Below are 23,753 nucleotides of genomic sequence, written 5' to 3'. Positions count from 1 at the left end.
AAAGAAGGTGGGTGTCAGCCGGCCGGCATCTCCCGGGCCCGGCCCCGCGGCTGTCACCGCGCCCTCGCGGAGGCCGCTGCCGGGCTGCGGCCGGGGAGGAAGGGCCGCGGCTCTGGGCTCGGAGGGCGGCCGAGCGCGGGGCTCGGTCCGGCGCGAAGTTGCTTGGTCGAGTCCCGTCCCGAGCCGGGAACTTGCGGTTCGGATGCCAACTCGCGGCGTTGGCCGCACGGAGTTGCTCTTGTTCTCCGTGATTCCTTCCCCTCGTCTTCCCTGTTGTCTCCTGTCACTGCCGTTTCAAAACTTCCTGAGTTCTCATATATTGTTGCCACTTGGCTCACTAGGTAGGAGGGGCATATTTTTAGACTTGATTGCTGTTAATAGGCAAATTTGAGGACACTTTTTTTTTTGGTTGCGGTTTTAATAGCGGCGTGCGAACAGAGCTCACTTTAAAATGTAAGAATAGCGAGACTGGTGGAAAGGCTTCAAGACAGCTTACCGAATTTTACTTTGCATTTGTTCAAACATTTTGGGAGGAGGAATCTTGTTTTTTTCAGCTTCCCTTTTCAGTATCGCTTTGCAATATTGATGATTGTTTAGCTAACAATTCTCTCTCTCTATAGTACAATTCTGCTTAGCTCTCTATTGAGCTATTGAAAGTCTGTTTATATTTTTTACATGTTTTAAGATACTTAATTGGGTGTCATTGTCTTTAATGTGAAAGACTTTAAAAACCAATGTCAAGTTTCTAGTTTGCAAACCTTTATCTATAATTTACAGTTAAGGGCTGACCCCTATTTTTAAAACTCTTGTTAGTATTGTATGACTGTAACACCGGTACTTCTACAGGGTTAAAAAATCATTTTGTAACCTAGAAGACCAGATCTGTAATTTTGTCATTACTACGTGTTTTTTTGAGCCTGGGGAAGTGAGTGACCACAGAGCCTTCATGAAGAAATCACTAAAAGTGAATGGTTTTTAAAAAGCTAAGCAAAACTTGTTAGTTTAGCTTCTGTTTCACACTAAACTGCCACTGCAAAGAAAATAATTTCTTGCCGCAATGACTTTAAGGTTGATGTTCTACTTTACAACTAAAGTCACTTGCTTTTTATTGTTACTGAGGGCAACAGCAGAGCAAACCAAATTAATGTTAAAGTGCAGTGTGTTTCAGTTTACTGTTCATTTTTTTGCTCAGAACAGTACATTCTCTCACTTAACTCTAAGCAACCTTAGTCTGGGTTAACATAGGTGAAAGTTATTCAGAGAATTGCCATCTGTAGAAAGGATTAATGGACAGAGGCAAGATTATTTCCTGAATAAAATATTGCTGCTTTAGGACTAGTCAGGCCTGGGGTTGTCATAGTTCATCTTTGGTTACAGATATGCAGCTGGTTCTTGTGTGGCCATGGTGCCCAGCACAGCCTGGCATGTAGTTGGTGTCCAGTAAGTCTGAAATAGTACAGTAAGTTAATGTCTCCTTGAGTGTAAGGTAGTCCTTGGCAGGTATTGGGTCCCGCGTTTTCTCTGCCTTTGCTTACCTTGCGCAGTGCCAGGCACACAGTAGGCATTTAACATTTGTTTGAGTGAGTGATTATACTCATGGGTCATTAGCACAGGGAAATAAAATGATTGAGTCAGTAAAACATTAAGTTTGTATTGTCATCCTGCTGCTTATTTTTCCAAGAGCCATTTTATGTGCTAATTCTCAGTGTATACTTAAGTAAACAAATCCCTTGTTTGAGAAATGTCAGCCTAGGTTATATTTGCCAGTTTCCCTTTTGTATGGTTTATAAGTTTTAATACACCTCTTCTAATACCCGTAAATGGAAGGGTTAAGGGAGGAGAATACGTGCCAGGGTGTACAAGGATGAAAAGATGTGGTCGAATCAGCCAGAGGTCCTGGCAGAATCAGACACCTTTTGTGGCCCATGTTTTGTCTGGATGAACAATTTGGATGGAGAAATTAGCTATTCAAGGTATTGATGGTAATTATTACTAATATAGAACACAAGGACTCTGTCCATCATAAATGGATCTGGCTCTAATCAAATATTCCATGAAGGTAGCTCCAAAAATGGCCAGTGCTCTCAGCCTCCTTGCTGACCAGATTCTGGTAGTTTTTGTTTGAGTAGTAGTGAGATTGACTTTCTTCCATGAATGTGATACTGCAAATTTGGCACCATTCACCCCGCAAAGGATGCTGTTGGGTTTTTTTTTTCCAGAAAATCTGGGCAGATTTCTGAAGGTGGCTGAGTTCACTTTGTCCATTTGCATCCTGAGGACTTTTTGTGTTTATTTTGGCAGTATAAACCAGCATAATTTTTCGAAGTTAAGGCTCACCTGCAAGTTTAACGATGTTTCTCTGGGCACTTTGTGTTTTAGTGTATTTCTGTTGCAGCAGAATCTCACTGAAGAATCTTCAAAACAAAATAAAACTCACTGTGTTCGGAAGGAAAGCAGCAGAAATAGCTAGATTACCTAATGCAGTTTTTCATGTTTGGACTAGGTGTTGTTAATTTTAAGTCAGAAGCGTGAACCATTCTTTGTCTTAACATCCTGTATGTCTTAACACTCCTATATCTTAACATTTGTCTTCACTGATCTATGGGGGTGTGTTTCACTAGTCCAGAGAAAAGGGACCTTTGAAGATGTTTTGACTCTGCTCTACAGTTTGTAAGGACCTCTGAAAGAGTTGCCAGAGGTGGAAGTTACTGTAATTACTACAACTAACTTGCTTATTCTGGATTGGTGTCAAGATTTTTCTTGAAGCTAAGATCTAGATATTAAGAAGAATGAAAATAGGGGTGTGTGTGTGTAATGAAAATATATTAAAATATATATAGTGAAGATACGTGTGTACATCTTAAACGTATAACTTTTAGTGGTATTTTTATTTGTAAATCAGCCCATTCATTATTACAAGCAAATAAGAGCTTTTGAAAAAAAGCACCATATATCGTGTATAATATAGTTTCGTTGTGAAATGTGTTTTTGGAGGGCATGGTTGTCTTTGAACTTATTATGAATGAAGAGCTACATTTTATGCATCTAGTAAATATAAAGGATAAATTTTCAGGAATGTGATTGTTTTAGTCTGTGACAATTTATATTTGTGTCACATGTTTTATCATTAATTGGCGATTTATGGCAGGGCAAAGTCTGACAGTCTTTCTTAGGACTTTTAAATTTGTCTACCAGATACTTCAGTTTCGTGCACAAATTAAAGCTGTGTTTGTGACAGAAGTGCAGAAGGAGGGTACAAAAGTGTTCTCTCTCCAAAGCATATGGACAACGTGCTTAGGAATAAAGGCCAGAAGAAAAGAGATAAAAAACCTAATTTGATTAGGTTTTTTGTCTTAGGATGGTAGAATTGATCAGGAGCGGTATTTGCTTTCTTCTAATCAAATTATTACTTCATAATGTAAAAATGTTTTTTAAGAGTGATTTTCTTAAGAGTGAAATGTTTTAATCCTTGCATGGGGGTAGCGTGATTACTTTTTAATTTAGGGCCTAGTAAGTAGAATATTCATTCATAGTGCTTCACTAAAGAACTTGCGTTGCTTGCTTTTACAAAAAGCTGTTTGCTACTGCCTGGATCCTTGGAATCCTCTAGTTGGAAAAAGTGTGTTGTCTTTCTCTCGCTAAGGACAGTTTTGCTCCTCTTTGCAATGCTTGCAGCCATCCCCATAGACACCTGCCCAAAAAATCAGCTTTTGGGAGTAGGTGTGAAATCATCTAATTTGTTATCATCCAGAGTAGTAATAAGCAAAGCTACTCTTGGGGGAAAATGAAATCATTGTTGGTGCTTTTGATCTTTTAGAAATTCTCCTTCATCTGCATGGAGCTTGAGCTTTCTGATTGTCCTTGTCACACTGAGAGGCCTTTTTTCTCTGGCTGAAGTTTTCCTTATCTGCTGTAAGCAGCGTCAGGCACTGTTGATAGCTGCTTCTTGGAACTTTTCTTCCTTCGTCTCTGTGACTTTGTACTTCTTGGTTATCATCCTGCCCTGTTGTCAGTCGCTGCTCTGCAGCTGCCCGTTGGCTGTCTTCCTTCTCATGCACATCTGGCCACCAGCACACGCTGCACATGTCCAGAGCAGAATTCTCTGGCGCTACCTCTGGTTTCCCGGTTTTTATTAATGCCATGATTATTCTCTCTGCCACGTTGGTCTCGATTTTGACCGTTTACCGAGTAGCATCAGTGTCTGTTAACTTTCTTGGGCAGCTCTCCTACCGCCTCCGGCCTCCTGCCTGGGGCACTGCCCTAGGCCCTCTCACTTCCCAACTCTCCACTTCTCTAAAGTCCTGCAGTCCCCTCTCTCAATTTGCATCGTCTTTGTTACTCAGCTGTTATTCATTTTGACACTTAATCATATACTGCCTTGTTTAGCTCCTTAAATTGTTTTATGGGTGTCATTCTTCACCCAGTCTGGAATTTCTATGGGGCAGAACCTCTATCAACATCTGCAGTATGTATTAATACATAACAGGCATTCAGTTTTAAACAGAGGGCTGCCGAGAATGACCTTATCCTCCCCTTCTCATATCTGAAACCTGGATTGGGAGTCCACAGTACAGGTAAAACTCTGAACTTGGATGCAGGTGTTAGCAATTCTGCTACAGTAAGACATAGGGCAACAATACTTTTTTCTTCCCTACATGTTGCTTTCTATTGTAACTAAAGTGAGTAACATATACTTATCTAAACCATCACTTTCGTTACTTTTAGATTTTAATATTTCACATCCTCATAAAGCCCCAATTTATAGATCATGAAGCAAGCGCAGAGAAATTAAGTAATATTCCCAAGGTGACAGAGCTGGTAGGTAGTTGAGCTAGGGTTCCCTTGCAAGCCATCTCTCCCGAGTCGAGCGGCTTAATCCTGAATGAGTACTTAAGGTAGTAGATTCTCTTGTATACCAGCTGGATAAAGAACAGTCCTGCCAGTTCATGCAAAACCAATGTGTTAAGTATTCAAGTGAGGTGAATTTTTTTTTTTTAACAACTGTAAACATCTATATCACTTTCTATTAACTTCTTAACCATTAAAATGATCACAGGCCATCTGGATCATGCACATTCTTAAAAGGAAACCAAGGCAATTCATGAATGGATGATCCATGGAGCAGGTATTTGGTATTAGAAGCCCCTGACTCGACTCTTAGCTCTTGATGATTTAGGTACCTGGTATATTGCTTAGGTTGAAATTACGCTGCATTCTGTGAATTCATGTACTTCTTAGTTCTAGATTGGTGCGACAAGTTAGTGTAGACATGTGGAATAGTCTCAGAAACTGGCCCTGTCTTCAGAGGAAATGGCTTGTAGTGGCATCAGCTTTTGACAGTGGTGAAATCTCTTTCAGACTTCTGTGAGAAGTCTAGGAGCTCCAGAAGTTCATCTCTGGTGCTTTTGTTCATTCTTATGAAGGTGTTTTTGGATTAGGCGGTCATTATCATCCGTAGTAGATCAGTTTTTCTTTCATTCCTTTGTGATTGCTTTAGAAAGATTTTTAGAAAACTATAACTCTTGATTCATTTTGTTGAATATAGCACTTAGGGCAAAGGTCTGAAAAATGTCTAAGGTCTAAGAAGATCCTTGACATGGTCTGTCATGATAGAGCATCAGACTCATTTTATTTATTTCTATATATAATTGTGGTAAAAAATAAAACACATAAAATTTACCATCTTAACCTTTTTTTTTTTGGCTGCGTGGCATGTGGGTTCCTAGTTCCCCAACCGGGGATCGAACCCGTGCCCCGTGCATTGGGAACGTGGAGGCTTAACTACTGGTCAGCCAGGAATTCCCTGCATCTTAACCATTTTTAAGTGTATAGTTCAGTAATGTCAAGTATATTCACATTGTTGGGCAATGGGTCTCCAGAACTTCTTCATCTTGCAAAACTGATACTCTCTACCCGTTAAACAGCAACTCCCCATTTTTCTCTTGCACCCAGCCCCTGGAAGCCACTATTCGACTTTCTGTTTTTTTGTGAATTTGATTCCTTTAGATACGTTATATCGTGGAATCATGCAGGATTTAACTTTTTGTGACTGGCTTAGTTCACTTAGCATATCGTCCTCAAGGTTCATCATGTCGTAGCATGTGATGGAACGTCTTTCCTTTTTAAGGCTGAATAATCTGTTGTGTATATATATATATAATTATATATATGATATATATATTTACAAAATATATATAATATATATTTATATAAAGTTATATATTTATAAAATGTATATATTTATATAATTATATATATATATACACACACACATATATATATCATTTTTCCATTTTGTTTATCCATTTGTTTATCCATTGCCAATGGACATTTGGGTTGCTTCCACTTCTTGGCTATTGGGAATAGTACTGCTGTGAACGTGGGTGGGCAAATGTGTCTTTGAGATCTTGCTTTTACTTCTTTTAGGTATATACCCAGAAGTGGGATTGCTAGATCATATAGTACTTCTATTTTTAATTTGTTGAGCAACTGCCATACTGTTTTCCATTACAGCTGCACCATTTTACAGTTCCACCAACAGTACACAAAGATTTAGTTTCTTCACATCCTCACCAACACTTCTTTCTTTTTCTTTTTAATAGTGGCCATCCTAATAGATGTGAGGTGATATCTCATTGTGGTTTTGATTTGCATTTCAGTAATAATTAGTGATATTGAGCATCTTTTCTTTTTTTTTAAGGCTTATTTTATTTAATTATTTTTGGCTGTGTTGGGTCTTCATTGCTGCGCGAGGGCTTTTTCTAGTTGCGGCGAGCAGGGGCTACTCTTCCTTGCAGTGCGTGGCCTTCTCGTTTCAGTGGCTTCTCTTGTTGCAGAGCATGGGCTCTAGGCACGTGGGCTTCAGTAGTTGTGGCACGCGGACTCAGTAGTTGTGGCTCATGTGCCCTAAAGCACAGGCTCAGTAGTTGCAGCTCATGGGTTTAGTTGCTCCACAGCACGTGGGATCCTCCTGGACCAGGGCTTGAACCCATGTCCCCTGCATTGGCAGGCAGACTCCCAGCCACTGTGCCACCAGGGAAGTCCCAAGCATCTTTTCATATGCTTGTTGGCCATTTGTATATCCTTTTTGGAGAAATATTTATTCAAGTCCTTTGCCCATTTTTTAATTGGGTTATTTTTGTTGTTGAGTTGTAGTAGTTCTTTATGTATTCTGGATATTATCCCCTTATCAGATAGATGATTTGCAAATGTTTTCTCCTATTTTGTAGGTTGCCTTTTAGGGTTGTATTCTTTGATGCACAGAAGTTTTTAAGTCTGATGTAGTCTATTTGTCTATTTTTGTTTTTGTTGCCTGTGCTCTTAATGTCATATCCAAGAAAACATTGCCAAATCCAATGTCATGAAGCTTTTCCCTGTAGTATTTTCTTCTAGGAGTTTTACAGTTTGGGGTCTTAATTTTGATATTCATTATGAGTTACTTTTTGTATATGATGTAAGATAAGGTTCCAAATTCATTCTTTTGCATGTGGATGTCCAGTTTTCCCAGCACCATATGTTGAAGAGACCATCCTTTCCCCATTCAGTTGTCTTGGAACCCTTGTATAAAGATCATGTGACCATGTACATGGGAGTTCATTTCTGGGCTCTCTATTCTATTCCATTGGTCTATTAATCTCTCTTTATACTAGTACCACACTGTTTTGATTACTCTAGCTTTGTTATTTGTTTTGAAATCAGTGTGAGACCTCAACTTTTGTTCTTTTCTTTCAGGATTGGCTATTGGGTTCCCTTGATATTCCATATGGATTTTTTTTTTTAACCTCTTTATTGGAGTATAATTGCTTTACAATGGTGTGTTAGTTTCTGCTTTATAACAAAGTGAATCAGCTATACATATACCTGTATTGCCATATCTCCTCCCTCTTGCATCTCCCTCCCGCCCTCCCTATCCCACCCCTCTAGGTGGTCACAGAGCACTGAGCTGATCTCCCTGTGCTATGTGGCTGCTTCCCACTAGCTATCTGTTTTACATTTGGTAGTGTATATATGTCCATGCCACTCTCTCACTTCGTCCCAGCTTACCCCTCCCCCTCCCTGTGTCCTCAAGTCCATTCTCTACATCTGCATCTTTATTCCTGTCCTGCCCCTAGGTTCTTCAGAACCTTTTTTTTTTTTTTTTGATTCCATATATATGTGTTAGCATACAATATTTGTTTTCCTCTTTCTGACTTACTTCACTCTGTATGACAGACTCTAGGTCCATCTACCTCACTACAAATAACTCAGTTTCGTTTCTTTTTATGGCTGAGTAATATCCATTGTGTATATGTGCCACATCTTCTTTATCCATTCATCTGTTGATGGAGACTTAAGTTACTTCCATGTCCTGGCTATTGTAAATAGAGCTGAAGTGAACATAGTGGTACATGACTCTTTTTCAATTATGGTTTTCTCAGGGTCCATATGGATTTTAGGATGGATTTTTCTATATATGCAAAAAATGCTATTGTGGTTTTGATAGGTTTTGCATTGAACCTGTAGATTGTTTTGGGTAATATTGATATCTTAATAATATTACGTCTTGCAATCCATGAACATGGGATGTCTTTCCACTTATGTGTGTCCTATTTTATTTCAGCAGTGTCTTGTAGCTTTCAGCGTACAAGTCTTTCACCACCTTGGTTATTAGATTTATTCCTAGATGTTTTATTTTTTTTTGATGCTATTGTAAATCACACCTGCATTGTATGACTAAGGGTTGTGAACTAGTTTTTGATAAAAGAAACATGGTCTGCTTTTGAAACAAAAAATTCTGCAAGCTTAAGGTAGTTCCTTAGATTATTTGCCTATAAAATGAAATGTATTTTAAGCCTCTTAAGTTCTAACAATTTGTGACTATTTTCTTAATCAGTTTTGATTATAAAATGATGTGACAGTCTAACTTTGGTTCTTAAGAACTACTTTTTTTCCTGTGTAGTTACAGTATACATTTGAATCAAAACATGTGCTAATAAAAACCTATCTCAGCAGTAAATTTGAGATGTAGCCTAAGCCAACTCTCTTGGTACAAAGTAATTAGGGTTTGCATTCATGGTGTGGCCCAGGCGCTACTTAGATTTTATTTGGAGGGGAATGAGTAAATTGGAAGCAGAAGATTTTCCTAGGAAATTGTTTCTGGTACAAAGATGCTTTCTAAGACTTTACTTATAAAGAGCTTTGAAATAAGGTTCAAATTTGTCATTCTAGAGTTTTACTTGGTGTCTAAGCAGTGTCTAAGAGAGGGTGGTGTGCTTTTCTAACTGGGTCACTTTTAAAAAGTGCTTCCATGAATTTGTGACATGGGCTTGTGTGAAGTATTGCTTCTTGATTTGAAAATGGATAATGGAGTAGTGGTTAGCACTATCAAGAGGTAATGTCTCTTTTTGGGGCTAGTTCAGCAGTAGTTATGTTTCACGGGTAAGGGAGTTATTTCATATTTAGAAGTTTACCTCATTGTACTGGGGCTTCTCTTGGGTTATGGCTGGACTCGAAAATAGGTTACTGAGAATAGTGTTGACAAGAGAGGAAAGTAAGAAGGGAGCAGGCTGGCAATTAGATCTGATTTTATTGGAATCCTAGAGATTCTTGTAAATAGAAAATAATTTCTGAATATTGTCAGTTTCTTCCCAGCTGCATCTGGGTTTATTTATACTTGTATAGGATCTTGAGCTTCTGAAAGTTAAGGACTAGGTCATATTCTTCCTGGACCTAGTATTTTAAGGAGTTCAACACATTGAGTTCTGTCTTGGTAGGAGAAGCAGTAAACCATAAAGATGGTCATAAAGATGAACAGAATGAAGAAAAAGTATTTATGAAATGATAATATTTATACAAGTTTGATATTGTACCATTTCAGGAATGTATTATGTAAGCAGTTATTGCCTATAATTGGTAATGCCTAGAATTACTTGATGATGATTGCTAATGTTTATCAAGTTCTTTCTTTGTGTCAGGCACTGTGCTGATTGCTTTGCATGCCTTACCTCTTTTAATCCTCACATTAATGTTGTGTGGGGCCACAGTCCTTCTTCCTTCTTCTCCTAAATCTCTTTGTTCTTGGCTACAATTCCTCTGTGGCTGTCAGTACTGCTGGGGGTTGCTTGTTTGTGAGAGTATAATAAAGGATTTTAATTTCCGATAAAATGAGACAGTGTAGTATATAATAGTTTTTCTTGTGCATACAACTTAGAGGTCAGTTTGAGAAAACTTCTTAATTTCACACAAAAAATTCATGTTGGTTGTAAAAATGAAACATAAAATATGGATGAGTAAATTGAGAAAAATTTCTGTAATCTGTCAGGTAGAAAGAACCAACATCAGTCATCATCTCCCTTTCTTCTCCCCCATTTTTCTCCCCTCTACTCCCCATTTAAAAAATAGATGTTGCCAACATTGCCTTTGAAGAAAACTATCAATTCATATATTTCAACAATACTGTGTGAGCGTGCCCACTTTCCCACGTTGGCTGTTATCCTTCTTTTAAGTCCTTGCCCACTTGGCAATAAAAGACATCCCTTTGTTTAATTGATTTTAAAAAATTGCTAGTGTTTCTTAGGCATGGTTTCATACCAGGTTGAGTGACGCACTTAGGTGTAAGATGTATCTCAGGTTCAGAGAGAGGAGGGTTAGAGCTCCAGCTGGGGTACTAAGATCACATAACCTTGAGAAATTCTGGGTGACGCAAGGCAGTGTTCTATTTATGGACCTAAGTCAAAGTGTGCATCAACAAGGAAGGATTTCTGGGAACCACCATTCCACTGTGCATGGCAAGGAGATGGGGTAGGAAGAACATACCGAACTCACCCCGTGAGTTATCTAAGTTAATGAGAGAGAAGTCCACAAGAGGTAGGAAGTTGAGAAGTAGAAATAGTGGTTCAGAGTGTGGGTCTGGGCTCTGGCCATCTCCTGCTTTCTGGCGATGTGACTGTAGGTAATTAGCATTAACCACTGTCTATCTCAGGTTCACTATCCATAGAGTAGGGGTAATAATAGCACCTCTCTCATGGAGTTATTGCAGAGATTTACCAAGGTCGTGGGTGTCAAGCCCTTAGCACAGTGCCTGGCACATTAAAAAAAAAAATTGCTGGTAAGACTGAACTCTTTTACACTTCTGCTGGCTGTTTGTATTTCTTTTGTGTTGTTTGGTCACATCTTTGTCAATCTTTCTGTTGGTGTTTGAATTTTTCTTTTTGACTTAAATGAACAATTAAGGGTTTCATATTTTTCCAAGTTTCCATTTGCATTTTTATTTTTTACTTTTCTATTTATTATTATTATTTAAAAATGTATTGGCCAAATCTGTCACTGTTTTCTTTATAATAGAATTTTTATAACTGTAGTCATGAGAGATAGTATTCTGTTTTCTTGTAATGTCTACTTTTGGTAATAGAGAAATACTGGCCTCATAGAAATAGTTGAGAGGTATTTTTTCCTTTTTAGTTTTTTGAAAGAGTCAGCATGGAATTGGTGTTATTTTCCCCATAATATGTGGTTACCAATCAAAGACAATTGAAACCATCTGGGCCGGGAATTTTTTTTTTGTGGGTTTTTTTTTTTTTTTAGTTATAATCAGCGTTTAAGATACAGGGCTGTTTAGGTTATCTGTCTTTTTCTGAGTGAGCTTTGGTAATTAAAATCTTTCAAAGAATTTGTCTACTTCATTTAAGTCATTAGATTTATTGAAAAAGTGGTACATAGTGTTCTCCTATTTCTTGAATATTTGTAGAATCTGTAATAGTGACACTTCTCTCATTCCTGATATTTATAACTTGTGTCTTTTCTAATTTTCCTTGATCTGGCTAAAGGTTTATTAATTTTAATATTCTTCTGGCAAACAGATTTCAGGGTTTTTTTGCTCCCTATTAATCTCTCTCTGTCTATTTCTGCTAAGATTTTTATTATTGCCTTTCTTCTGCTTACTTCATTACTTCTAGTTTTTTTTTTTTTTTGCGGTACGCCGGCCTCTCACTGTTGTGGCCTCTCCCGTTGCGGAGGACAGGCTCCGGACGCGCAGGCTCAGCGGCCATGGCTCACGGGCCCAGCCGCTCCGCGGCATGTGGGATCCACCAGGACCGGGGCATAAACCCGTGTCCCCTGCATCGGCAGGCGGACTCTCAACCACTGCACCACCAGGGAAGCCCTCCTTTAACATTTCTTGAAGTGTGTATCTGCTAATAATGATTTCTTTCATCTTTTATATGTCTGAAAATGTCTTTATTTTGCTTTTATTTTCAAAAATATTTTTGCTATGTATAGAATTATAGGTTGATATGTTTATTTCATATGTGAAGTGTCTACCTTCACTTTCTTCTTCCTTTCACTGTTTCCCACGAGACATTTGATGTCATCTTTATCTTTGTTCCTCTGTATGTAATATATCTCTTTTGATAAATTTAAGATTTCATTTTTGTCACTTTTTTGAGCAATTTGATTTGATGTCTGTTGGTATAGTTTTTTTTCATGTTTCATGTTTGTTGAATTTCTTGATCTATGGATTTATAGTTTTCATTAAGTTTGGGAAATTTTCAGCTATTATTTCTTTGACTCTTTTTCCTGTCCTCCTCTCCTCAAACCCAATTTGGGTACTCTAGGTATTCGTGTATTAGGCAGCTTGAAGTTGTTCCCACAGCTCACTGTACTACTTAGTTTTTGCATTTTTCATTGTGTTTCATTTTGGTTGTTATTGCTATGCCTTGATTCAAGTTCATCAGTCTTTTCTTTTGCAGTGTCTAATCTGCCATTAATCCCATCCAGTGTATCTTTCATCTCATACATTATATCAGTAGTTTTCATCTGTAAAAGTGTGATTTCAGTCTTTTTTATATCTTTTATTTCTCTGCTTATTAACTTAGCATATGGAACACATTTATAATACTTTTTAAATTGCTCTGTCAGCTGACTCTAACCTCTGTGCCGGTTCTAGGTAGGTTTCAGTTGATTGTTCTCCTGGTAGTTGATGTTTTCTTACCTCTTTGTGTGCTTGGTGATTCTTAATTGGATGCCAGACATTTCAGATTTTACTTTGTTGGGTGCTGTTGTTTTGGCTTCAGAAAAATACTCTTGAGCTTTGTTCTCAGATGCAGTTAAGTTAATTGGAAACCAGTTTGATCTTTTTTGCGTCTTGCTTCTAAGATTTGTTAGGTGGGTCAGGAGCAGGGCTCAGGCTCGGATCAGTTATTTTCCACAGCTGAGGCAAGACCTCCCTGAGTCCTCTATCCAAAAGCCTGGTGGGAACAGGCACTGTAACTGGTTCTGTGAGTGCCCAGCACTGTTCGCTCTAATCCTTTTGGGTAGTTATTTCCCAGTTTAGGTACTGATCAGTACTTTGCTGAGTACGGTGACCCTCTGTAGTTCTCTGTGTGGCTCTCTCTTTTATGATATTCTGTCCTATGAACTCTCACTGCCTTGGTTTCCTTGGACTCTCAGCTCTGTCTCATCAAGTCACAGAGTCCACCAGACTCTATCACAGCTTCCCCTCCCTGTGGCCTAGTAAATCAAGGCAGTGAGCCGATTATAGGGCTTGCCTTGTTTGTTTCCCATCTCTTAGAGATTGTTTTCTTCATTGACTGATATTTAGGGTCTGAAAACTTATCATTTCATGTATTTTGTCTGAGTCTTTGGTTGTTTCAGGTGGGAGGGTATGGTCCCTGTTACTCCTTCATGCCCAGACGTAGAAGTCTAGACATCTGTATCAGTTATTATTCTCCAGTATAGCCAACGTTGTTATTTTTAGGTGTTATTCCCAAACCTGTTGCTACAGAAAAAGTTTTGGTGATTTCAGATCAGATAGCGTATTAGTATCCTATTGCTGCTGTAAGAAATAACCACAAGCTTGGTGGCTTAAAAGAACACTAATTAATTATCCTACAGTTCTGGAGATCAGAAGTCTGAAATGGATACCACAGGCTAAAATTAGGGTGTTGGTAGGGCCACGTCCTTTATGGAGGCTCAAGGGGAGAAACTGTTTGCTTGACTTTTCAAGCTTCTTGAGAGGCTGCCACATGCCTTGGCTGCAGCCAGGTCCTTCTTATGCTGCCATCTCTCTGGTCCTCCCTTTTCTGCTTCCCTCTTACACTTTTACGGATATTGGGCCAACCCAGATAATCCAGAATAACCTTATTATCTTAAAGTCAGCTGATTGCAATCTTAATTCCATCTGCAACCTTAATTCGCTTTTGCTTTGTGACCTAACATATTCACAGGTTCCTGAGATTAGGACATTGACGTCTAGTGGGGGGGGAGCATCATTCTGCCTGCCAGAGTTAGATGGCTTTCAGCCATCCTTCTCATCTGCTGCACACGTTTTTCTTTCTTTTTATGGTGAAGAAAAATGATCTACTAAGGATTTTCTTCTTAACCTACACACATTAAAAAAAATTATTAGAAACAGTGAAACTCTGTAAACCTACATTTTAAAAAATGTGTTGTATATAGCTTGTCTACCATACATAATATTTAGAGGTAGTTTATTTTAATTTCAGATACAATTCATATATTTTTGTGGTTTACTTGCTCAACTTGTGAATTGAGAACTTTTCAGCTTGTCGTATCTGGCAATCTGTAAAAACTTCTGAAGTGTGTGAAGTATTGCCACAAATGTAATTTTAGGCAGGTGTCAACCTACCTTATATTTCAATATTTTTTTTCTCTTAAAATCGTATAATAGTACCTCTGTTCCCACCTCCTACCCCCACACACTCTTATCACAGTTCACTTCTTGTGTTGTTGCTTTTTATCATGTATAACAGCCTCAACTGGCTGAACATCTGTTCTTCCACCTGGCCGGGTTCTGCCTAGGGTCTCGCGCCTGGTAAATAGACAAGGTGCAGGCTTTGCCGATGGATGACTCTTCTTCACAATTAGTTTATCACTTACTAGCTGTGTGTGTCTTGGGGACAAATTATTTAATCGTGGACTTTTCTCGTCTATAAAATTGGGGCACAATGTTTAATAGCGTTGTTAGGTACTTTACGTAGGTACTCAAATGTTCGTTTTTGATATCTTTACAGAGAAGACTTCCTACCTTAAATTTTTTCTGCTTTTTCTAGGCTGTTTCCTCTGGCCTGCGTCTCTTATTTTCATCTTTCCACCACTCCCCCCCAGGTAAAGAAACTGTGCCTGGAGCTTTTGTCTCTTGGATCAGTTTCAATTCCCTCTTGCCCCTTACTGAGCAGGGAAAGCCCAAGGACACACCCCAGACAGGTAGCCATTTCTTTAAGGTGTCGTGTTTTATTTGAATGATATATGCAAATTTTACATTCCATTCCATGCTGAAAACAATTTTTCCTAAGTGAATATTCCTGGAAGATATTTCATGTTTCCTACTTCTTGTTCACAGCTGTCCATTCCTGGAAGTACTTTTTTTTTTTTTTTTGCGGTACGCAGGCCTCTCACTGTTGTGGCCTCTCCCGTTGCGGAGCACAGGCTCTGGACGCGCAGGCTCAGCGGCCATGGCTCACGGGCCCAGCTGCTCCGTGGCATGTGGGATCTTCCCGGACCGAGGCACAAACCCGTGTCTGCTGCATCGGCAGGCGGGCTCCCAACCACTGCGCCACCAAGGAAGCCCCTGGAAGTACTTTTTAACTGGCTACAGCAGCGCTATTAAGGTAGTTCTCAGTCAACAAGGAGAAAGGAATGGAATGTTGCCAGGGTCTTGGTTTGCAGCGGTGGACTAACCTGGACCCTCGCGTTCCTGCACAACTTAGCATTGGACAAGTTATGAAAGGCGCTGAGTAAAATTTAGAGAAGTGGACGATTCTCCATCCCTTACGGTAACACCAGGCAGTCCACTGTTGCAAGACAGACTGCTTTGGAAGTGAAGGCACGTGATGGCCACCAGCTCCTTGTGGGAGAAAGGGTTTGGCTTTCAGTTTCATAGGTCTGTTCCTGTAGATTCTTACTACATCAGTTTCTTTTTTTCCTTTTTTTTTTTTAAAATTTGAGCAGGTTGTATACAGTGATATATGAGTAATTTTCACCAGATGGGTATGTAGATACGTTTCTGAATCATTGCAGAATGAGTACTCCAAGACTTTGGAATATCTATGCAGAAAGATACATTCAGAAATATCAGAGAAGGCCTGAAAGTGTCATTCATTAGATTTTGAAAAGGAGATGTTTTCAAAAATGTAAGCTAGGCATTTGGGTGTCTGCAGACAGAGTTAGGGGAAGAAAGAAGTAACAGGCTAGTGGAGGGAGGTCTGTGGAAAGAGTTGGATGGGTGGCAGAAAGACTAAATAAGGTGAGCTCGGCCTGGGGCCTGGAAGAAACTAGTAATAAAGCAACATTGTCTGTCTAACCTCCCCACCACGCCACCTCCAGGGGGCTGGTCTTAAGATGTACAGGGTTATTTCTCTTCAGAGCCTTTGTACAATTGCAAATAAAAGTCTTAATTTATACATACTCAGTGGTCATAACACATCAACAGATTACACTTGATTGAGTTAAGTCAGCTAATTCACCGACATAAGTGTTGTCATTTCCTTTTTGTTCTGGTGGGAAGGCTGTGCCTTCGAAACTGGCTTGGGAGGTGAGCTGGGGAAGGGTTCCCTCCCCCTGATGACAGCTCTCTGTCTTCACCCCACAAAGGCGAGTGGAAGCCGTTGGGAGTCACTCTTGCTTTGTGCAGGCTTCCCCTACAAGCACACGCCAGCACCGCTTGGCAGGCTTTCTGATTTATGTTTTGGTCTGCACGTCTCCTTTCTGGGGTGGAACTCGTTCTCAGAGGCCTGGTTGCAGGGAGATGGGAGGGCCCACTGTTATCAGCATTGTGCACGAGCACAGCACGTGCTCAGTACATCTTGACTCAGTTGGAAATTGAATCACACACAAGGCTGGTTCATGACCATCTCTGTGTTCACCTCAGAGCTTCATGTTGATTTCTTAAAATGTTAATACTTAAAACGTTAAAACACCACATTGGTTTCTTTTCTTTTTTTAAACATTGCCCCTTACCTAGAAGTCATATCTCAGTTCCTATTTGGCCACCAGACTGGGCTGAACACTGGCAGATTAATTCATTAATTTTGATGCAGTGGGTGCCATGTCCTAGGCTGGGTCTAGAAAGATAAAGACGCAGTTCTGGCCCTGCAGGAGCCTCCAGCGTGGTGAGGTGAGCAGGACTGCAGACAGATACTCACGTTACAGGTCACAAGTGCTTATCAGGGTAGCCAGTTACTTCGGGCAGGGCTCTCCAAGTGTACACGTGAGGTGGGGGGACAGAGGACCTCAGCTGGGAGCTGGGAGAAAAGACGTTCACTGTGATCCAGCTTACACGTCTCTTACCGGGACTGTTTCTTCCTTATAAGCAAAATGCTGGGCTTTGAATAAAGCTTTTGGGGTCCATAAATAAACATATTTTGAACTGACCTTGTGCTTAGAATAAGTAACTCATACTGGGGTCTTAGGCTTGACACGGTAGCTTTGTCACAATGTGTCTCAAAGAGGGAGTTTTATATTTCTTTTTCCTCCTCCCTTCCTCCCAACTTAAAAAAAAGAAAAACCCTAAAAAATGATGTAAGACATCCCAACAGGATGTTTCATGTGGGAAGACAGCATGGTTTGATAAAAAGAAAAGCAGTGAAGCTCTAGTACTTACTAGCCCTATGACTTTGGTCAGGTTACTTACCCTGTTTTCTCTTAGATTAAATGGGAATAAAGGCGCTTTATGGAGAGGTTGAGGAGATTAAACTTTTGGTTTGAGGGTGCTTGATAAATCTGTCTGCCATCACCTTCCCTCCTCCAGTGTGGACCCTCTTGAGAAATTCCCCATTGTAAGCTTTGGAATAGCGAGTATACGATCTTTAACGATAGGTAATTTGTTCATTACCTATTAAAATTCCTTATTTCCCTGTGGTCTTTATACTTTGATTTTTTATTCCCTTTTCCTTTCTGCCAGTTCATTTGTACCAAGGAAAAGTAAATAGGTGGAACCTTTTCAAGCCTTCCTTCCTGTTGTCACACATGTGAACACATTTCCACACTGTCCCATTTTCAGCTATACTTCCCATTGCCTGTCAGCGTGCATCTTTCCTGCAACCAGTGATCAGCGGGCCTGCCGCTGGGCTCTGAGAATATGTTTAGGAGTAAGGCATAATCATTCACTTCCAAGAATTTCTTGTTAGAGAGACAGGCTTAAACAAATAATTATAGCGTATCAAGGTTGTGTTTGCAAGCGGAGGAACTTGGGTGGACTGTATAAGAAAAGCCTGTGTTGTTCAGCCGTATATAGTGGAGAGAACATTACCAGTAAGGCTGTTTGGTCTGGTGGGCGTAACCCAGGCTTACAGCGAGTCAGAACACCGCTCTGTAGTTCCATTCAGCTCATCTTGCTACCTGTCTAACAAGTGTGCCCCTTAGTTGTTTCAAGTGGTGGGCAGGTGTGGCTCAGTTCAAACCTGTGAACACTCCTGGGAGAAGTCTGGTCACAGCAAGCTCCTGTCTTCCTGGTACGTGGTCAGTCTTGTCATCTTGCCTGAGGAGCCTGGCTGCCTGTCTCGTGTAGAGACTAGACATACAGTTGACTTGGGAGTACCACCGTGACTGTGACCTTGAGAGGGTTTTCCAGCCCTCATGCTTCGGCTTCCTCATCTGCTTTAATGGAGATGGTTGGAGTACCTCCCTTCTAGGGTTGGTGCAAGGACGGCATTGGGTCATCTTGGCAGGCAGTAAGTGCTAGATGAGTGCTGGCTCTTGTTTATGTCACACATTCATATTATGGACCAATCTGTATGACTCGTGTAATCCCAAGAGAGCCAGATTGCAATTATGTTCAGTTGGACCAGACTGACTCCTTGGTCTGAAGATATTCCATGTATTCAGCTCAGCAAACATTTTTTGAGGGCCAAGAAGTGTGTCAGACGCTGGCTTGGTCATTGAGGCCTCGGAGATGCGTAAGAGGTGATTCCTATCCTCAGGTAGCTTATACTTTTCCTTTGTAGCGTACTCTTTGCCAAAGTACTTTTAATATCAGGACACTCAAAGAATTAGATTTTAAAAGTGGAAGAAATGAGAAAATTAGAAAAGTGTTTTGTCTTTCAAAGGAAAATATCAAGTAGTTTAAGTAAAATTGGCCCTTCCAGACCTCAGTAACCACCCCAGAAGGACTTCATCTGAGTTGGATGCCAGACACTATGCGGGTTTAACATCTGCTGAATTAGTGTTGCATTGAGGAGAGAGCCAGTCAGCTTCCTCTGAGGTTCACATGTTCAGTATATGTGTCAGCTCTAGTAATCAGATAGTTTGACCTACTAGATACCCATGATAGAATTTTCTTTTAGGACAAGGGAAGAAAAATATACGCCTGTCAACTTAATGATGACAGGTTAAATTAAAAGTTAAAGTTGATAATCTTGCTTGTAAAGTTTTTCTTGAGTTTCTAGTTTCACTTAAAAAATTTCTTTTTCTTTAGGTTCTGCTCTCTCGCCCTTTACAGAATTTTCCTTACATTACTATCTTTCTCTGCCCAATTAGACTTTTAGATCTAGTTGAAAGAGCCACACCAGGAAACTTGGCTAATGCCACCTTTTCTACCTTTATGTGAATTTCAGAATTATATTTAAATCATTTCTCCCTGAGCAGACTAAAGAAGGATAGAAGCGAGCTTTCAGAGGTAGCCAAGTTACAATCTAAATTCATTGGAGAGTTTCTTCAGATTTCCAGAAGCAGTAATTTTCATTACACTAGAGACTAAACAGTCTGTGCTGTTTGTGAGATAAGATGAGCTGGTGCCCAGTCATAGGGCTTGTCACCCCATTCAGATTCATTCTAACTGGTTTCCACTAGGTGCTTAGCTGAATGGCCCTACAAATGGCCCTGATAGTTGGTGCTTAGTAAATGGTGGCTATTATGTGCCAGATACTGTACATAGTAGTGCCTGTTTAAATAGGAAATGTAAATGCATATTTTATAGATGAGGAAACTGGGGTTTCAAGACCATGAGTCAGTGTTTTCCCAAGCTTTCCTGATAGTAGTTAATAGTATTTAATTTTACCATTTTATAATGCCTTCCTATTCTATTTTTTTTTTTTTTTTTTGCGGTACGCGGGACTCTCAGTGCTGTGGCCTCTCCCGTTGCGGAGCACAGGCTCCGGACGCGCAGGCTCAGCGGCCATGGCTCACAGGCCCAGCCGCTCCGCGGCATGTGGGATCCTCCCAGACCGGGGCACTAACCCGCGTCCCCTGCATTGGCAGGCAGACTCTCAACCACTGCGCCACCAGGGAAGCCCCCTCCCTATTTTAGAGATTAATATCTTCCTTACCAGGATTTGCTGGGATTAAATAAGAATAATGCATGCAGATTGTCTAGCTCAGTGCCCAGTATGTACAAGGCATTCAGTAGATGTTGTTAGACATTTTACTCTGGTTATTATTATTTTTCTTTTTTAAGATGTTGGGGGTAGGAGTTTATTTATTTTTGCTGTGTTGGGTCTTCGTTTCTGTGTGAGGGCTTTCTGTAGTTGTGGCAAGCAGGGGCCACTCTTCATCGCGGTGCGCGGTCCTCTCACTATCGCGGCCTCTCTTGTTGCGGAGCACAGGCTCCAGACACGCAGGCTCAGTAGTTGTGGCTCACGGGCCTAGTTGCTCCGCGGCACGTGGGATCCGCCCAGGCCAGGGCTCAAACCCGTGTCCCCTGCATTAGCAGGCAGATTCTCAATCACTGAGCCACCAGGGAAGCCCCTACTCTGGTTATTTTTATCTTGCAGTGTTTTTCTGTCTGGAAGTGAAGGTGTATAAGGAAAAACAATCTGATTGCAAAAGGATTGATTTAGTCAAGGACATTATTTCTTAAGTATGTATTTAACAAGCTCCATTCTTAGTTACATGTGACTTTTGCTTTCCTTGGCAACATTTATTTGACTGTTTTAAGGAAATGTTGGTAAATATTGACTTCTTCCTTAACTGTATTCCCCTGTGCTTTATATGCAGTGGAACTGAATTTATTCTAAAAGGGGAGGTATGTGACTTGCATACCAATTTCAGTAATAGGAAGTGACATGAACAAAATTGCAAGGAAATAGAGAGTCAAAGATCAGTCGTGAAAAAAACCCAGTGTAAAAACAGAGTGCCGTAACAATTCTCCCAATTTCCTAAATTTAACAGCAGTACTTTTGAACTTGTAGATGGTAGTCTCCTTTATTTTCTTTTGTCTGAGGACAGAGGAGTTCTGACTGAGAAAGAAAAGGAGACCTTTGACTGCAGTTACATGTGGTAATGGGTGTGTAGGGATTGCTACCATCCTTTGGCTGAACGGTCAGGAATGTGAGCGCTTTGTTTGTCAGTTTTCTCAGAAGTAGTTGGAGTATTGTAGAACATTACTACCCTGTGTCACTTCTGTGTAAGTCTGTGGGTCAGAAAACTGGATTGACTGAAGTGTTTATATTTGAAAAGATAACTTATTCTTTTAAATATTAATTCTGTATCCAAATATCTTGCACTTTTTTTTGGGTCTTTTTTTCACCTTAATTTTTTAATTCCTGGATGTAAAATTCTTTTTTTTTTAATTTAATTTTTTTATACAGCAGGTTCTTATTAGTTATCCCTTTTATACATATTAGTGTATATATGTCAGTCCCAATCTCCCAATTCATCCCACCACCATCCCTCCCCCACCACCTCTTTCCCCGCCTTGGTGTCCATACATTTGTTCTCTACATCTGTGTCTCTATTTCTGCCCTGCAAACAGGTTCATCTGTACCATTTTTCAGGTTCCACATATATGAGTTAATATACGATATTTGTTTTTCTCTTTCTGACTTACTTCACTCTGTATGACAGTCTCTAGATCCATCCACGTCTCTACAAATGAACCAATTTCTTTCCTTTTTATGGCTGAGTAATATTCCATTATATATATATGTACCACATCTTCTTTATCCATTTGTCTGTCGATTGGCATTTAGGTTGCTTCCATGACCTGGCTATTATAAATAGTGCTGCAGTGAAGCATTGAGGGGCATGAGTCTTTTTGAATTATGGTTTTCTCTGGGTATATACCCAGTAGTGGGATTGCTAGTAATTCTATTTTTAGTTTTTTAAGGAACCTCCATACTGTTCTCCATAGTGGCTGTATCAATTTATGTTCCCACCAACAGTGCAGAAGGGTTCCCTTTTCTCCACACCCTCTCCAGCATTTGTTGTTTATAGATTTTCTGATGATGCCCATTCTGACTGGTGTGAGGTGATACCTCATTGTAGTTTTCATTTGCATTTCTCTGATAATTAGAGAGCAGCTTTTTGTAGTTGAGCAGCTTTTCCTGTGCTTCTTGGCCATCTGTATATCTTCTTTGGAGAAATGTCTATTTAGGTCTTCTGCCCATTTTTTGATTGGGTTGTTTGTTTTTTTAGTATTGAGCTCTTTATATATTTTGGAGTTTAATCCTTTGTCCATTGATTCATTTGCAGATATTTTCTCCCATTCTGAGGGTTGTCTTTTCATCTTGTTTGTAGTTTCCTCTGCGTTAATATCTTGCACTTTTAATAGAAATTTACCACAGTACATTTGCTTAGAAGAAAAGCTTTGTAATACATCACGTAGTACAAACAGTTTTCGAAGTGAAAATCATATTGTTCTAGCAATCTTGAAACTTTTTAAAGCTGACTACTTCCTAGGACCTTAAAAAAAAAAAAAAGCCATTGAGAAGCCTCACAACTCCTTTTCTCTCCCCTTAACACAGAGGAGATTAAGAAGAGACGGCTACTAGGTGAAGCTGCATGCCCTAGGGGTATTTATTAAGAGCATATATAGCTGTAGTAATATGTACCTAAAACAGCCCTGTAAGGTGAGTGAACTTTATTGAACTTGTGCCAGCTTTCCTTTTTTTATGTTTAAGGAGCTGTACTGAAGTATAATTTGCATACAATAAAGTTCACCAGTTATAAAAGTGTACACTTAATTAGTTTCACAGACATACACAGTCATAATATAGGACATTTTCGTCATCTCAGAAAGTTCCCTTGTGCCTCTCTGCAGTCAGTGCCATCTTCATATCCTGGCTCCAGGCAACCACAGATCTGCTTTCTGTCACTATAGTTCTGCCTTTTCTAGACTTTAAAATAACTGGACTCGTACTGTGTGCAGTCTTTTGTGCTTGACTTGTTTCCGTTTGTGTAATGCCTTTGAGATTCAGTCATGTGGCCTCTACGGCAGTTTGTTTATTGCTGAGTAGTGATCCATTACATGGGTATAGTACCATTTTTTCACCTGTTGGACATTTCAGGTTTTGGTTTATTGTAATTAAAGCTTTTGTGAACGTTCAAGTAAAAGTCTTTTTTATGAACAAATATTTTCATTTCTTGTAAGTAAAAACCTAGGAGTGGGATTGATGAGTATATGGTACGATTATGTTTGCCTTTGTAAGAAACTGCCACACCATCACCCGCCAAACGTGAGTTCCAGTTGTTCTTGCTGTACATCCTTGCCTACTTGGTGTCCTCAGTCATTTTAGTGGATGTGTGGTGGTATTTCATTATGGTTTTAATTTTCTTTTGCCTAATGGCTAATGATGTGGGACACCTTTTCCTGTGGTTCTAGGCTATTTATATATCTCTTTTGTAATGTTTCTAGTCAAATCTTTTTGAGTTGTTTGTCTTATTAACTTTTGCAAGTTCTGTAATATTCGGGGTGTGTGTGTGTGTGTTTGTGTGTGTGTGTAGAGAGAGAGAATAAAAGTGGCAAGGATGGACATCCTTGCCTTCTCTATTTTAGGGGGAAAGCATTTAGTCTTTCACCATTAAGTATGATAGTAGTTGTAGGT

Source organism: Neophocaena asiaeorientalis, unplaced genomic scaffold, assembly GCF_003031525.2.
Source record: "Neophocaena asiaeorientalis asiaeorientalis breed wild unplaced genomic scaffold, Neophocaena_asiaeorientalis_V1.1 scaffold114, whole genome shotgun sequence".
Lineage (NCBI taxonomy): Eukaryota > Metazoa > Chordata > Mammalia > Artiodactyla > Phocoenidae > Neophocaena > Neophocaena asiaeorientalis.
Note: the sequence above shows the minus strand (reverse complement) of the source record.